Source organism: Suricata suricatta, chromosome 3 (assembly GCF_006229205.1).
Source record: "Suricata suricatta isolate VVHF042 chromosome 3, meerkat_22Aug2017_6uvM2_HiC, whole genome shotgun sequence".
In the NCBI taxonomy this organism is placed as follows: domain Eukaryota; kingdom Metazoa; phylum Chordata; class Mammalia; order Carnivora; family Herpestidae; genus Suricata; species Suricata suricatta.
The window spans coordinates 139,438,225-139,455,604 of record NC_043702.1 but is presented as its reverse complement, the minus strand read 5'-3'; the positions used below and the strand labels follow the sequence as shown (position 1 = coordinate 139,455,604).

Here is a 17,380-nt window from a genome sequence, read left to right as displayed (position 1 = left end):
CGCGAAATACAAAGATCTAGTAGCTGTCTTTACAATGTAAATGGCATAAAGGCTAACCTCCAGGAGCTTTATATAATGTCTTTTGTCTCTGGATGGTATTGTATGATTTAATCTTATTTAAATATATAGGGTACAGTTACCATAACTAAAGAGGTCCAGAATTAACACCACAACAAAAGTTACTTCTTGAGGTATATGTCTAGCTTACTGCCCAGAGCAGCTTTCATAATTGGCAGTATTTGGCTACAAGAGGACTTTATTCCCAAGACCATTTTTGTTCACATGCTGTAGCTTTTCCAAAAAAGTTTGAAAACAATTGATCATTGAGGGGCTTTTTGATGACTTATATATTATAAAAAGAAAAAGTCCTCCCTCTACTATACCGACTCTTATTCCAGCTCTATTGAACACATTACTTCACCTCTACCTCTACAATCCTCAGTTTATTTTTCTTCCCTTCCAAAATCTTACTGAACTGACAAGAAACAACAAAAATCAAAATAACCCTTAGCAGTGCTCGAAAGCCAGGGGACATGCGACCAGCAGATAGAGACAGATTTATGACAAAACCTCATAGAATTAAGGAACTTCCAACTCCATGAAGGCAAAAGTACAGGAAAATAGTCTCAAAAGTACCCCATAATGACCTCAGATCAGAGGCAGAGATCTAGAGCAGCCCCCAAAGATTTCCTTCCTGGTGTTCATGCTCTTGTGTGGGGCCTGGCTGTAGTGACTTGCCTCTGACCAATGGCAAAGGTGATGATGTCACTTCCATGATTAGGCTAAAAGATTGTGATTTATGTCTTGATAGCAGGTTACGTTCTCTGGTTGCATTGCGTTCTGTGAGAGACTGTGAAGCAGAGAATTCAGCCAAGCTTTGCCCTAATCTCTTACTAGAGAAACTGAATTCGTATTGTTTGGAGCTGCTAGGTTTGGCGGTAATACTTGATATGCAGCAATAGAAAACTAATAAAATGGATGAATATATACCATCTTAACAAAAGAGAATGGAATGACTAGATTAATGTCAAAGATTTCAAAGCAAAGAATATTATCAAAGATAAAGATGGTCATTTAATAATGATAAAGGTGCCAATTCATCAGAGCTAACATCAATTCCTGTTAGAACTGTAAGAAGAAATAGGCAAATCCTCCATTAAAGTCCATGATTTCAATACCCATCTCTCAAAATTTGACAGAACATGGAAACCAAAAATGAGTAAGAATATAGAAGACTTGAACAACACTCTCAATATCTTTACCTTTAATTAAAATTCATAGATCATTCTACCCAGCAACAGAATAAACATGAAATATTTCCAGGATAGACCATGCTCTGTGCCATAAACAAGGTTAATAAGTGGACAAGGACTCAGATCATCCAGAGAATGTCCTCTGAGTACAATGAAATTATAAATAAGTAACAGAGGGGCACCTGGGTGGCTCAGTCCATTTAGCCTCTGACTCTTGATTTCAGTTCAGGTCATGATCTCACCGTTTGTGAGTTCAAGCCTTGCATCGGGCTCTGTGCTGACAGAGCAGAGCCTGCTTGGGATTCTCCCTCTCCCTCTGCCCCTACCTCACTCATACTCTCTCTCTTTCTCAAATTAATTAAACTTTTTAAATTTAGGAAAAAAAGCAACAAATCTCTGAAATTCCCAAATGTTTGAAATTTAAACACATTTCTAAATAAGCTATGGGTCAGTAAATAAACTATAAGAGAAGTTAGAAAATACCTTGAACTGAAAATAAGTAAAAAGATAGTATCTAAAAATCTGTTGAGGGACACCTGGGTGGCTCAGTCGATTAAGCCTCCGACTTTAGCTCAGGTCAGATCTCACTTTCGTGGGTTTGAGCCCCGCGCTGGGCTCTATGCCAGCATCAGGGAGCCTACTTGGGATTCTCTCTCCTTCTCTTTCTCTGTCCCTCCCCTACTCGTGCTTTCTCTCTTTCTCTCAAAATAAATAAGTAACCGGGGCGCCAGGGTGGCTCAGTCAGTTGAGCATCTGGCTTTGGCTCAGGTAATGATCTCGCATTCCTGGGTTTGAGTCCCGCATCAGGCTCAGTGCTGACAGGTAGCTCAGAGCCTGGAGCCTGCTTCCGGTTCGGTGTCTCTTTCTCTCTCTACCCCTCCCCCTCTCATGCTCTGTCTCTCTCTGTATCAAAAATAAATAAAACATTTTAAAAAATTTAAAAAATATCTTGAAATTCCTTCTGCTAAAAATCTGTTGGATGCAACAAAGCTGTGCCTAGGAGGAAATTTATAACTTTAAATATTTATTTTAGATAGGAAGAGAGATAAATTATCTTTCTTCCCTAAAAGCTAGGGGGGAAAAGCAATAAACTCAACTGAAATAGAAAAGAGGAAATAAAGATAGTTGAAATAATGAACTAGGTAATAATAGAAAAAAATCTCAAACCAGTAGTTACTTTTCAAAACGATCAACAAACTACATGGTTAAGAATAAAAAGTGCATACATTATCAACCTAGACTGGAAGAAGGGTGATCATTGTGTATAATCTACAGAAGTTAAAAGAACTAGTAAAGGAATATTATGATCACTTTATGCCAACAAATTTGGAAAGGTTAATGAAATGGACAAATCTTTTACCAGAACTGTCTTCAAAAGATACAGAAAACCTGAATTAAGTAAAGAAACTGAATTTGTAACTTAAAAATTTTTTACACACAGAGAAGTCTTGTAGCAGATGGCTTTACTGATGATAAAATCCTTAAATAAATAATGCCAAATCTACACAAACTCAGAAAATGTAAGAGAAAGAACACTTTCCTACTCATACTGTAAGAACATTATTAATCTGATTCAAAGCCAAATGAAGAAAACTTCAGACTAATATCTCTAGTGAGCAGAGATACAAAAATCCTTAGGAAAATATTAAATAAAATCACCAGTATCCAAAAAGAATTGCATGACATAACCCAGTGTTTATCCTAGGAATGCAAATCTCGTTTAATGGTCAGAAATCAATTGCTGTAATACAGCGGGGGTTTTCAACCTCAGTACTGTTGAGATTTGGGGCTAGATAATTCTTTGTTATACACTGTAGGATGTATACAGAATGCTCAGCCTCTCTCCAGCAGATGCCAGTAGCACCCCCTCCACTCCAGTTCAACAGTCATAAATGTCTCCAGCCATTACCAAATGTCCCCCAAAGGACAAAATAATCCTCTGCTGAGAATCATTGCAGCATATCATATTAATAAGATAAAAGGAAAAACCATCAGATCATGTCAGTAGACACAAAAATGACATTTGACAAAATCTATACCCATTCATGATAAAAAAAAAAAACTCTCAGAAAACTAGAAATATAAGGGAACTTCCTCAACTTGATAAAGGGCACCCATCCACATTCCTGTAACGTTCCTGTAAGTAACGCCGCACTTAACTGAATCCATTTCCTTGGATTGACACCAAAGGAAGGATGTCTGTTCTCAACACTTGTACTCAACATTTTACTGAAGGCTCTAGCTATGCAAGAAGGTGAGGAAAAATAAAGGCATACAGTTTGGAAGAACAAAAATTTATTTAAAAAAAAATTGTCTTTATTTGTAGAGGACCTGATCTTGCATATAAAAAATGCTAATAAACCTCCAAAAACCTACTAGAATAATAAATGAGCTTAAGAAGGTCACAGGATACAAGTTTGATATAAAATCAATTGTATATATAGTAGCAATGAATTATCTGGAAATAAAATTAAGAAAATTTTATTCACAACAGTATCAAAAAGAATAAAATGGGAATAAACTTAATAAAAATATGAAGACCTATTCATTGGAATCTATAAAATATTGCTGAGGCAAATTAAAGAAGACCTGAATAAGTTGAGGGATACACCATGTTTATGAATTGCAATGCTTAATATTGTTAATGTGGCAATTCTCCACAAATTCATAGATTCAACCCAATCTCTATCAAAATCTTAGCAGAGTTGTTTTGTGCAAATTGACGGGTTATTTCCAAAATTTACATGGTAATGTAAAGAACCTAGACCAGGGTCAGCAAACTTTTTCTATAAATGGCCAGACAGTAAATATTTTAGGCTTTGCAGTCCACACCTGTTGCGTGCAACTACTCATCTCTACCCATGTAGTTCAAAACCACCTATAGAAAATATGTAGGGGTGCCTGGGTGGCTCAGTCGGTTAAGCCTCCGGCTTCGGCTCAGGTCAGATCTCACGTTCGTGGGTTCAAGCCCCGCATCGGGCTCTGTGCTGACAGCTAGCTCAGAGCCTAGAGCCTGCTTCCAGTTCTGTGTCTCCTTCTCTCTCTGCCCCTTCTCCTCTCATGCTCTGTCTCTCTCAGTATCAAAAATAAATAAAACAAAAAAAAAATTAAAAAAAAAAGAAAATATGTAAATCAACAGACATGGCTATATGTCAATAAAACTTTATTTGTACAAACAAATACCAACCTGAAACTTCAATGACCAAAACAATTTTGAAAAAGAACAAAATAGGGGACTTACACTAACGGATTACTTGTTATAAAGCTGCAGTAATAGAAGCAGTGTGATATTGGTGTAAAGATGGACATAAAGATCAGTGGAACAGAAGAGAGTCCAGAAGTACGCTCACACATACATGGTTAATTGATTTTCAGTGAAGGTGCCAGAGTAAATCAATAGCAGAAAGGATAGGATGTCTGTATGCCAAAAAGAACTCCACCCCCAAAACAAAAAACCTTGATCTTTACTTCACACTGTGCACAAAAAATTAACTTGAAATGGATCATAGGCCTAGATGTAAGAACTGACACTATAAACTCCTGGAATAAAATACATCATCAAAGGAATGATCCATAACAGAAAAAAATGATAAATTGTATTTATTCAAAATTTAAAAACATCTCTTCAAAAGATACAACTAAGAATAAAAAAGCAGGAAGAAAATATTTACTAAACATATAAAAGATTTGTATCCAGAACGTATAATGAACTCTTAAGAACCGAATAATAAGAACTCTTACAAGTCAATAATAAAGGACAACAACAAAAATCAATTCTAATGGGCAGAAAATTTGGATGGATGTTTGGATAGAGAAGTTATGCAAATGACAAATGAGTGCATGGAAAGATGTCACATCATTAGTCATAAAGGAAATGCAAAGTAAAGCCACAATGAGGTACCTAGAGTACCCACTTAAATAGCTAATATTAAAAAGATTATACATACCAACCATTGCCAGGTCTGTGGAGAAACTGAAAACTTCTCTTATGGTTGGTAGAAATGCAATAGGATCCAATGATACAGCCCCGTTGGAAAGCTGGCAATTTCTAACAGATTAAAGGTACACGTACAATACAACCCAGCAATTTTACTCTTTAGTATCTACCTAAAGAGAGATGAAAATGTATGTGCATACAAAAACTTGTGCTTAAATATTCATGGCAGCGCTACTCATAGTATCCCAATACCAAACGTAATCCAAATGCCTATCAGCTGGTGAAGAGATTTAAAAAAATGTGGTGTATCCATACAATGGCATACTAATCAGCAACAAAAGGGAAAAACTATTGATATATGCAACAAACTAGAGGAACCTCAAAAACATTCCAATTGATACAAAATACTGTGTAGTTATTTATATAAATTTTCCAGAAACTGCAAAACTATAGAAACAGGAAGCAGATCCAGGGCTAGGAGTAGGGATGGAGTGCAAAAGGACACACGGGTGATGGGTTGGTTCTCCAATTTTATTGTGGTTATGGTTGCATAACTATGCATTTACTAAAATTCACTGATTGGGTGGATTTTGTGGTATTGAAAGTATGACAGTAAATTTGTTTATAAAAGGGGGGAAAAGTAACCAAAGTGTGTGCAGTGCATGTAGCAGCCCCAGAATGGTGTACTCTGGTAAGAGGCCCTCGTTGTGACTGCTGAGGATTGTACAGGGCTTCTCAGGATAGAGGGGCAAGGTCATGGGCTATACAGAGGTTGTTGAAGTCAAAGGCATTTGAAATTTGTCAACTTTTCCCATGTTAAACCCTGTAAGCCCTTTTTTTGAGCATATGTCTTTCCTTCTTAATGCTTCTGTCCTGTTTGTGAAACAGAGGATGTGCATGGCCAGGTTTACAAGAGGATTGTTTAAAATCTCTCCATAGTGGGCATTGAGGAGGGCACTTGTTGGGATGAGCATGGGGGGTTGTATGGAAACCAATTTGACAGTAAATTATATAAAAATAAAATAAAAATCTGTCCATATAGAGTAGGCACCATTCTCAAAAAAATAAATAAGAAGAAAGAAAGAAGGAAAACAGAAAAACAAATACCAAATAATGAATGATCTTTCATGTTACCGACCTATTACAAAGTCTAACAAAACCAGATTGTGCCAATCAAACCCGTGATCTTACTTCATGGTTCCTAAGGCTAAATAATATGCAGAGTTAACATGTTAAAACATTTTCCCAAGCACTGATGGGAATTGCATGTGTGAATCTTATTAAAGAAGCTGTCAAAATGGACAGAATCCACATTTGGCCAAACATACAGTGAAGACAGCAAGCCTAATTTTAAAACAATAAAAATCTAATTGCTGCAACAGAAGAGCTGACAATCACACAATCAAACCACGAACAGAGAAGGGGAGAGAGGAATGTGTATATTGAGAGAGGGCTCCTCTGGGGCGCCTGGGTGGCTTAGTCTGTTGAGCATCTGGCTTTGGCTCAGGTCATGATCTCACGTTCGTGGGTTCAAGCCCTGTGTCGGGCTCTGTACTGACAGCTCAGAGCTTGGATCCTGTCTTCGGATTCTGTGCCTCCCTCTCTGACCCTCCCCTGCTCACGCTGTCTCTCTCTCTCAAAATAAAATAAAATAAGATAAAACATTAAAAAAGAGAGAGAGAGAGAGCTCCTCTGGAAAAAATACAGACTATATGGAGATGTGTATCCCACCAAAATCTGCATACAAATTTATAGCAGCTTTATTCATAATGGCCAATTAATTCCACTTCATAATGGGAAACAACCAAGATGACCTTAATTAGGTGAATGGATAAGTAAACTCTGGTACTTCCAGATAATGAAATACTTCTGGAAAACCAGTCTTTAGAAAACAAGTCTTTTTTTTTTTTTTAATAATTACATCCATCCTGGGAGAAGCTCTCTGTTTCCAGCACTCACTTCCTCTCTTCTTGTGGTGTTTGCTTGGCGCACTGATGGGCAGAACTGGGGTGAAGGTTATTTGATGAAAGCAAAGGGACCACATATCATTGGGTCAAGAATTTAAATGCAGAAAACCCACAGATATTTATTCATTTATTGCCTCGATGCAGAACCTGCTTAGTGAGCAAGTGAGCATTCTATGTGCTTAGCACCCTGAGGTTTTTTGTTTTTGTTTTTTTTTTTTGTTTTTTTTGGGGGGGCTGGGAGTGGTTTGCTGCTATATCACACTTTCCATGTGTGGTTCCATTATGGGCAAAGAATTTCCACTGTAACTTACAAAGGAAGTTAAAGGTACAATCTAAGCGTCAAGAAGAATATTTTTCCTTTTTGTCTCATCTCACTGATCTCTAGGTGATGGAAGGTATGACCTTTTACTCTGCTCTAACTATTGATCAGTCTTGTCACAGGGAAGAGCAGCTTGAGGAAGGTAATACATTCATCTGTTTTTCCAGTAGGTGGCGTCCTCCCCTCTTCATCAACACAATCTTTCCATTAGCTACAATCGCCTACCTTATCTAGTAAATTACATAGCTGAAAGCCATTATCTTTTGAAGTTTGGAGGTACATTGAGGGTGTTTATAAAAGATAAAAAGTTTACCTCTTTTATTCTGTGTAAAAAGTTGGTATATAGTCCAATCTTGTCCTTATTTTTATTAGATGGATTTAGTTTGAAAACTGGATTCTGTTTGTAACATTGCAAGTATTTTCAGTACACTAAAACTGCTAACATTTGTCTCCTCACATTTGCTCTATTTGAATTTACACGCAGTATAGTGGTTAAGAACACTAGAACCTGACTTCCAAGGTTAAAATCCCACCTTTCTCAAACTAAGAATTTTGCAATTGGGCAAATTATTTAAGAGATGTTTTTTCTTATCTACAAAATAGGACTGATTAATAGTTTGATATGAACAAAGCACTGAGCACAGTACCTGGTATATAATAAGAAAATAAATGTTAGCTATCACCTGCAAGTATTTAATAGTGATTTTCTATGTACATTTACATTCTATCCTTTCCATCCATCTTCAAGATCCTTGAAGAAAGGGATCATGTCTCTTCCATCAGACTGGTCTATTCCCAGGGTCCATCTTATCTATTCTTCCAGACACCTTGCCCAGGATTCTGTGATCAAAATGGGGAGCTGGAAACACAACCTTTAGTTCTAACACTAACACCTATTGAAAATTCCTCTACCTCCCGATTTCCTAGCCCTGAAGTCATGCAGCCCCCCTTCCCACAACTAAAGATTCACTGTCTGTCTCAGCATCTGATTTCATTGTATTTAAATCTCAGATAAGATTCTAGGGACAAACTGGCTGCTTATTCAGTTGATGGGGAAGAGGGGAGGGGGAGGAGCCATGGAATGAAAGTCAGTGACAGTACCAGGAGCCCAGTGCATACCTGTGCATGTTTCTAGCCAGTGAGAGGAGATATACCTTTACAAAACATATCAACAGTGACTTGTAGATGCTGGTCAGGGTGTGGCGGGGGGGGGGGGGGGGGGGGGGGGGGGGGGGGGGGGGGGGGGGGGGGGGGTCTGGGAGGTAATGAGTCAGGAAGTAGGCAAGAGAAGATGCAGGAAGGAGCAGGGAGAGAGTAAGGTTCAAGGAGCACCTACTCTGTGTCGGGAATGTAGAAATGCTATCTCATTTATTTCACACATGGTTGTGAGATGGATCTAGACTCCCAAAGCAATGCCCACTTGAGTGATTAATCTGGCTCACCAACCAATAAATTGGAATCTGGATTTATGGCTCTGGTTGAAAAGTAGAGATCACGGGAGGACAAGCTGTAAATGAGCCTGAGCGTGGCTGCTCCTCCAGATCCCACACAAGCTCTTCAGTGCACCAGTGTGCCGCCCCTCCCCCAAGACTGCAACCTCGGCCTCCTTCCTGTCTGTTTCTGCCTGGCTCCAATGCGTATCTGGGTACTGTATTTTACTAATTCTCCCCTTTTACTGATGAGTAATCGAAGCTCACTCAGTACAATCAACTTGCCCATGCTAGAATTGGAGTTCTGATCTATTTCATTCCAAAGTTCTCAATCTTCATGCTCGATCAACCCCCCAGAGATTTATATAGCCTACCATACAATTCAGAACATATGCTCATGGAGAGAAGCATTTTATGGAAGAGTCCAGTGTTTAGGAGTCGGGAGAGCTGGGTTTAAGTTGTAGCTACAAGCACTTGCTGAGTGTCCACCTTCCGGCACCTCACTTCAGGTCACTTCTCTGGACCTCAGATAGCTCATCGGTAAAATGTGGAGGACCAGGCCTACTACACAAGGTTGTTTTGAAGATCCAAAGAGAGACTTGGGAAGCCCTTGGTTCAAGGTCAATCTCAACAACTCTAAGGGATTGCTAGACCAGCAGCAAGGAGGAGGGCGGGCAAATTTGTGCTATTGTGAAGGAAGACTGGGAAGCGCTGATTCGAACCAGACAAGAGACCTCGAGCTAAGGGAGTCAAAACAGGAAAGGACTGGCCGAGCTTGGTTGTCCCAGGTTGAAGGGTAAGATGTGTACAGTTCAAAGGCACTTGTGGAAAATCTGAGATGCTTTTTATTTGTAGGTACTTGTGATTCTAATGAGGTTCGGTTAGATTTCTAACCGCTCAGTGACTCTCCACGTCCTACCCGGCACCTTCCTGCGCGTCAGCCCTTCCCCCCGGGCCTGCTCCCCTCTCCCCAACCGCTCCCGGGCCCCGCCCCGGGCCCCGCCCTTCCCGGGTCCCGAGCCCGCCCCCCTTCCTTCCTAGGACGGGCTCCGACTGCAGGGCTGGGGGGCTGAGAGCCTGGCCCCCGCCTCGTCGCGGGCCGCTTCCTGGAGTAGCCGCAAGCCTGCAGACCAGCGCCGGCTAAGCCCCCGCGCCGAGCCACATGTGAGTCCCGGCAGGTCGCCGCCCGGGCGGTGGCCTCTTCGTGGTGATGAGCCCCGCGGCTGTAGGGCCGAGGATCGCTCTTCGGCTCGTCCCATTTGCTTTGAAACCGAAAGCGCCACAGCGGCGCTAGTCCCGCAGCCACCTCCCGGCGCCGGGCGCTCGCCTCTGGGGCTCCCGGGCCTGGCCGCCCGCTGCGCTCGAGCCCAGCGAGTCCCGGACCAGCGCGGGGAGGGCGCAGGGCGGCCGCGGGGGCTGTTGGGGAGGGGCGCGGAGCGGGGGTGCCTGCTGGGTTGGTGGCGGCTGCTGCGGGGGTGCGGTTGCGGGTTAGAGGACTCAGCTGGGCTCGGCGGCTCCAAGCGGGTTTTCTTTGCTGGGAAAGGGTGTGTCGTGGACGGAGACCGGGGGTCTCGGGCTGGGGAGCTGCTGCAGAGCGCGGCTGTGGTCTGGAGGGACCTGGTTCAGGTTGGGGGGCGATTTCCAGGCAAGCCCGGCACGCACGCACTGCAAAGCCCAGGCTCTCCGTCCGTACCCTTCGGCGCCCCCTCCACTTCTGCAGGACTTCTCCAACCCGAGCATTCCGAAATGAAACTTTAATATTGGAATGAATGGAAACCTACACGAACAGTTCGATTGAGCGTGCTCATTTGGAAACAACACAACGCGCGCGCGCGCGCGCACACACACACACCCCCACCCACCCAGCCACCCACCCACCCAAGCTGAGCCCGGAGGTGTCTTGGAGGAAACTAAGGTTCCAGGAGGTGAAGTGAGTTGCCCAGGGACACCCAGAGGATTGGTGGAATCTGTTTTCCAGACCAGCTTTCCTGACTGCCACTCTGTATGGTTTTGGCAGTTCTGAGGATTTTCAGTGAATTACCGGGGCCCCTCTCTTGTCGCCACCGACTCGACTCCACTGGGCCGCTCTGCCGCTTTCGTGGCTGGTTCTGCCCCCTCCTGCAGAGTTTCCATATTTGGCTATTTCAGATTTACTTTCACCGAACTCAGTTATCTCGCTGTGGCTGGCAAGGCTGCTCTAGGCCAGCGGTGAGGTTGGGGAAAGGCTGTCCCTGCAGCCCCACCCTCCACAGCCCTGGGCTGTGACCCATGTCCCTGAGGACAGGCATCTAGTAACCAATTTAATTCAGTAAATATTTACTGGGCACAGGTGCTGTGTGACTAGGGCTAGTGGAATATGGTTTCTTCCTCCAGAGACGTTTGAGGTTTTAATGGGCTCCGGAAGACAAAATGCAAAGAAATGGAGGTACTTCTGGGAATAGAACAGTTCAGTGGGTGAGAGAGAATTTTAGGCTGGGAAAGGCTGGTCAGGGCCTCTCAAATCCAGGGTGCTGGCTCTGCCCTTGTCCAAGGCTGCTGAAACGGAGTTAGTACAGTCGATGGCTCGGGTGAAAACTTTATTCCACCACTCCTCTCCCCGAGGTTCTACTCCACTTTGCACAGTACGCTCACTGCTGCCGGAAGGATGGATGTGAGATGGAAGCAGAAAATGTCTAGCCCCTCTAGAGGCTTTCTTGTTTTCATCAGTGTTTTGTTTTGAACTCTGGAATGGGTGGGCCCTCAGATCCCAGACAGAGGCAGGAGAAAGTCACCTGTGCCAGCCAGGCTCTGGCGAAAGTCCTCCTGGAGGGGCTGTGAAGGAGGAGGTGACTTTCTCAGGTCCTCTGGGCTGAAGTCGGTGGCCATGAGAGCAGCGTGGGCAGTGTTTCCGTCTGTCAGCATCACCTGAGGAACCCTTTGGCCATGGGTGGCAGGGCAGTGGAAAGAGTATGGAAAGGTGAGGGAGGCCCCGTCCACCGGAAGTACTAAGTGTGTAGCTGGGGTATTTTCAGTGGGGGCAATTTGCAGAGCGAGGGAGCTGGGTGCGGCTGAGTCAGTCCCTGTAGGCTAGGCGTGGGAAAGGCTCAGCAGCGTTTAGACAATCAGACCTGTGAGTATCTCAGCTTCACGGTGGAGGACCCTGAAGAAAAACGAATTCCATGTTTGCAAAGCTCTTTCCTTTTTAAAGCATCTTCTCATTGCTGTTCTCATTTTGTTCTCCCTGATATCCTAGTGAGTCAGGCCAACGCAGGATTATTCTCATCTCCCAGATGGTGAGGGGAAAGTCCTGAGTATAATAATCCTTTAGGTTCCACTACTGGGCCTGGCCTGCGTCTCTAAGGTTCCGGCTCCTCTGCTCCAGGCCCCCACCCTGGTTTCTCAGAGAACTAAATCCACCCACCTCCTCCTCAGTCTGGACTCTGATAATTCATGTCTAGTGTGTTCCCAACGACACAGAGCAGGGTCTCCCAGAGGCTCTGCCTGGGACACCGCATGGACAGACGCCTGCTCTGTTATCTCTACCCCAATTCACTGAACTCGGGGCAAGACCTGTGTCTATGCTGGTTTGGGTCCTGGAATCCGGCATAGAGTAGGCCTAACAAATGTGTGTGACGAATTCATTTGAGACGTGTCTCCCTTGGGACAGGTGGCTGGGGAACGTGTGCTCCGTGGGGCTCTGGACAGAGAGGCCAGGCTGTCTGCAGGACTTGCTTAGACCCCAGGGATCACAAGAGCCCTGTGCAAGTTGAAAATAGCCTTTCTGACCTGATGAACTTCTCACGGCCTCCCTGAGAGAAGGGAAAGGCAGGTGCTGTTCCTTCCACTTCTCTGGTTGCAAGCTGGGGCTCAGAAGTGACTGGAAAGATCTCAAAGAAGGTAGGGACCAGCCAGGACCCAAGCCCAAGTCTTTCGACTCCAATTCCTGTGCTCTTCTGATATTTTGGCTAGAGGAAGCCAGAAATCTGGGCAGGAGGAGGGTGAGGGAACCAGAAAGGCATTCATCAAAGGCCACCTGGCACCTTCATCACTGATTGGGGGTCTTTAAGACCAAGGGAAGGGGGGAGCAGTGGCAGACCCAGTCTCTGAAGAGCTTTTTCTGCTCAGATGGTGGCTTTTACTGGGGTAAAAGGCGAGTCTCTGTGTGTGTGTTGGGGGTAAGAGGGCACCATGTCACAGGGCAGAAGCAATCTGCAGGGCTGGAGGGTTCCTGCCACCGCCGAGGCCAGCGTTGGGCCCCTCTGAGTTTGTTGCTTTGCCCAGAGGAAAGCTCTATTTAGAAGGTCAGACAGTAGTTGACCCACATGGCCCCTGGCAGGCCCTGTCTTGTGAGGAAGTGCGCCGGAGGACCAGAGAGGAAATAAAAGTGAAAATACTCTCCAGTCCTGACAGAAAAACGCAAAGTCCGTTTGCAGCGACCGTGAGGAGTACATTCTGTGCATTGTTATCTGGAGGTCGAGGGTGGTACATGCCTAGATGGCGCTGTGGCCAGAGCGGAGTGCCTCTGTCCCTACCTGCAGGGTCTGTGGGCCCCGCGTTGAATGACAGAGCCTGGGGAGTGCCCCTCCTGGGGCGTGTGAACAGGGAAGGGGGACCCATCCACCTTCAGCAGCTGCCCCTGCCTCATGGCTGGACCCGCACTCCACCAGCTGCTCTCCTCCAGTTCAGGACATCCCTGGGATGTCCCCCATGGTCCGTTTCATCTCAGGGAAGAGGTACTCTCCTGACCCACGGGACACCCCTGATTCAGCCCTCTTCTCCCTCTTACGGGCTCCGTCCATCGTTCCCTTACCACTGACCTCTTCCTCTGCCCCACTAGCTCAGCCTCTGTTATACAGGAACACCCCGTATTTCTGCAGCCCCTCCTCTCTCCCTTTCACTGAGAAGCCTCTGGAAAGAGCAGCCAGCACTTGCACTTAATGTATTCCTCACTCTGCTCCGTCCACCTGCCCTGCCGCTCAGACTGCCCGAAGGATTCTGGGGCCTGGTAATCCTCAGTCGCCAGCCTGCTTTGCAGCTGTTGCCCAGCTCCTTGGAGGGTGCCCCACTGTCCCCACTGACATGCCCTTCGTTGACCTTGAGCTTCTCATCCTGCGCCCACCCTGCAAGTATGAGGCCCCGGCGGTGTCCCTGGCTGGCCCTCTATCCCCTAAGGCCCTCCTGTCCTTCCAGGGAAAGGCTCTATCTCTCACCCAGCTGGGTTCCTGGCCAGTTTGATTTGTGACCCAAAGAATCTTCGTTGTGATGTTTCCAGAGCCCCTCAGACATGCTCCCCAAGCTGTGCCTTCCTCTGACTTTTCCCTTACCGGTGCAGACATCACTGTTCTCCCACAGTCACCTCTGGCCTGTCTCCCCTACCTGGTTCTGGTCCCCAGCGCTGCACCCTGAGTTCACGCCCATTCAACACATCCATTTGACCTCTTTCCTGTGCTACTCTGATTGTGCATTCACTCGCTTTCCTGCCCTTTCCTTTCCTCTCCTGCACTGCCGCAGAGCCGCCGCCTAAATGCGTAGTGGAAATAGTGTGGACTTCAGAAACTGGGTTCGAATCTGAATTTATGACTTGCTGGTTGTAGTTGTACGATCTGGGCAAGTTGCCCAGCTTCCATGAGGCTCCTTTTCCAGTGGTAAGTAGAGATAGTAATGTCACCCACTTGAGGCCTGCTGGAAGGATTAAATGAGCCAATATTTACACAGAGCCCAGTGTCTGGCAGGTACTCAAGAAAGCTGGTTTTCTTCTTCTGTGTGTTTGATAGCAATAGGGAGCTGTGGGGTCTCTGGGGAGGTGGAAATTGTGTGTGGAGCCTAAAAGCATTCACATTAAATCAAAAGCAGACAAACAAAAGAACTGCCAAGTTCCAGGGTAGGCCATCATTTAAACTAGCCCGTTGGCTGCCACTCTGCAATCTCTAGGTCAAGCAGGGCTCACCGGCCAGGGAAGTGGGCTGGGATGGGACAGGACATGGTGGGGATAAGCTGGGACAAGCCCTCGGCAGAGAGAAGGCAGAGAGGAGGGCAGGCGGCATCAGATAATGGAGGCCCAGGCCCAGGTAGAGATTTTCGGGGGCAGGATTCCAGCCTTTAGAATAATGTGTGGGCAGAGCAGCCGCCACCTTGGAGGCGGTAGGTAGGTAGGAAGGTGACACAGAGACCCAGCAGAAGAAATATGATGGATTTGGGAAGCAAAATACAGGCAGTGGCGTGATCACAAGGAACAGTGAAGTCCTTTAAGGGGATCCAACTATGCAAGCAGAGCAAAATGTGGAGTGAGGTTGGCTGGATGCAGAACTGCTGACCAGAACCCTTTCCACACTCCCTTACTGAGTAGGGTGGCTTGGAACAGCTCGGTGGTGTTCTGGGCCTTCCATTTGCATTTGTAGCCGTTGAGGCTGGAGGCTGGAGGCTGGAGGCTGGAGGCAAGTGGGTGGAGTGAAGCTAAACAGTCATGAAAGTCCCTCTTCTGCCTTCATGACATTAAGATTCTGAGGAAGAGGCTGGGCAGATACCTACGCTACAACCTAGGAAAATTTATCATGCTTCTCTGGGTGAAAGGCAAATAATTTAACATCAAGAGAAGGCTCAAGTGCTAAGTAGTTGCTGAATAAAAGAAGTGATTCACCAGTTGGGTGGGGTTATTCCGGGAAGCCCTCCTGAGGAGTGATAAGTGGACCAGAGGGATGGGAGGGGATGTGGGACTGTGGGCAAAGACATTTCAAAGGGATAAAGGAAGGAGTGAATAGTTGCCCTTAGCGGACTGGAAGTAGATTATTCTGGAGCAGATTGACTCCCTCATATTGAAGTGGTTTGTTTATTTGAGAAGCCAGTAATTTGGGTTGTTGCTTCAACTGCTCAGTTGGTACTTCTGGCAGACCTTTCTAAGAAATGTCGGATGGATGCCATGGATATTAGCTGTGGGCAGGCAGAGATGACCTTCTTTCAATCCTTTCTTGATACTAATTCCATTTTGTGTGACTCCACGTGGTTCACTTCATTGATGCTGAATCATCGGAATACATGTGACTTCCAGCATCCATTTCTTCCACCTTGCAACCAAAACACTTGATTCTCTCAATGTCCGCTCTTCTTCCTCTGCGTTAAACAGCTGCGGGGCCTTTGACACCTGACTTTCTTCACCTCATTTCTTCTGCCTAGAATGCCTCCTATTTTAATCTACTAATTCATGCCCCTCCCCACTCTGAAAGAACACTCAAATTCATCTCTTGTTAGGAAGGCTTCTCCAAGACCATACCCAGGTTCCGTGATTTTCTCTGGGGGCTCACAGGATTCAACATATAGTCCTGCAGATAGGATCCATTACAGTGAAAGGATCCAAAGCAAAATCAGCAAAGGGAAAAGACAGATGCGGCAAAATCCAGAGGAAAACAGGCACAGACTCCCAAGAGTCCTTTCCATCATTGATGTCACATAGGGTCACGTCATTCCTCCAGCACTGAATAGTGACAGCATGTGAAATGTTGTCTAGCAGAGAGCTCATTACAGACTCAGTGCCCAGGCTTTCTATTGAGGACTGCTCATATAGGCACCCTCTGCCTGACACATACCAAAATTCCAGACTTCCAGAAGAAAAACAGGTGGTCAGCAATAACCACAGTTTTTGCAAAACAGTTTGGGGACAGTGAGCCCCCCTAATCAGTTAGGAGAACTGGCCTCAAACCCACCCTCTAAGATGTTAACCACGGGCCATGCTTGGAAGCAGAACTTCCTAAGGATGGCAGTCTCAGACCTGCTATGTTACCTCTTTCTGCACCGCTTGCCTGTGCAATTCCACCTGACAGGGCCTACCTATGGTTATGCTGTAGAGAAAATCACTCTAGATAGGAGCCAGGAGACCTGGGATCCAAAACCCAGCATGGCCACCTACTGTTGGGTGACCCTTGGAAGCCCTCACTCCATCTTCTTCCCTCCTGTGGAAGAGGGGAATAGTAATTCTTCTTTGCAGACTGCTAGGGTGAGGTCTACACCCTTGATAGTGGGTCATTCCATCTGTCCCTTTTAGTTGAGCACCTACTGTGTGTCAGGCACTGAGTGAGCACTGTGGGAGTACAGAGGGAAGTGAGGTGTAGTAGCTTTGAGAGGAGACCAGCCAGCGCCTCCCAGCTGTGTTATATAATCCTAATCTGGGGAACATGAACGGGAAAAGAAAACTGGTGCCCGCACCTCAATGGGTTGCTGTGCAAAATGGAACAACAAGCTTCCAGCCACAGTCTGGTGCATTGTAGGCACCCAAATGGCAGCTACTCATTCATTCAGATACGTGAGCGCTTGCTCTGTGCCAGCAACTTGAAAAAGACACGGCCCCAGCCCTGGTTTCCATTTGCTGGTGCAGTTAATAGTGAGCAGATAATTACATACAAAAATGAATTGCAATCCTAGTAAGTGCTATGAAGGAGAAGTGTAGTGTGCGATCTGGAAGAGGGGACCTAACCTGGACGAAGAGGTATGTGAAGGCCTGGCTG

General features: G+C 45.5%; 1 protein-coding gene across 2 annotated transcripts in view; it reads left to right on the top strand.

Annotated features, from left to right (window-relative positions):
• Nucleotides 1-9,928: 9,928 nt before the first annotated feature.
• Nucleotides 9,929-17,380, top strand: part of TRAF5 (TNF receptor associated factor 5) — a 50,782-nt gene continuing 43,330 nt past the window's right edge. The window contains exon 1 of one of the 2 annotated variants that reach the window (XM_029935326.1): nucleotides 9,929-10,070. The gene's annotated coding sequence lies outside the window, so the exon portion shown is untranslated. Of the gene's footprint in view, nucleotides 10,071-12,572; nucleotides 12,783-17,380 lie in introns of those variants that run through there. The other variant, XM_029935328.1, reaches the window with a different exon arrangement.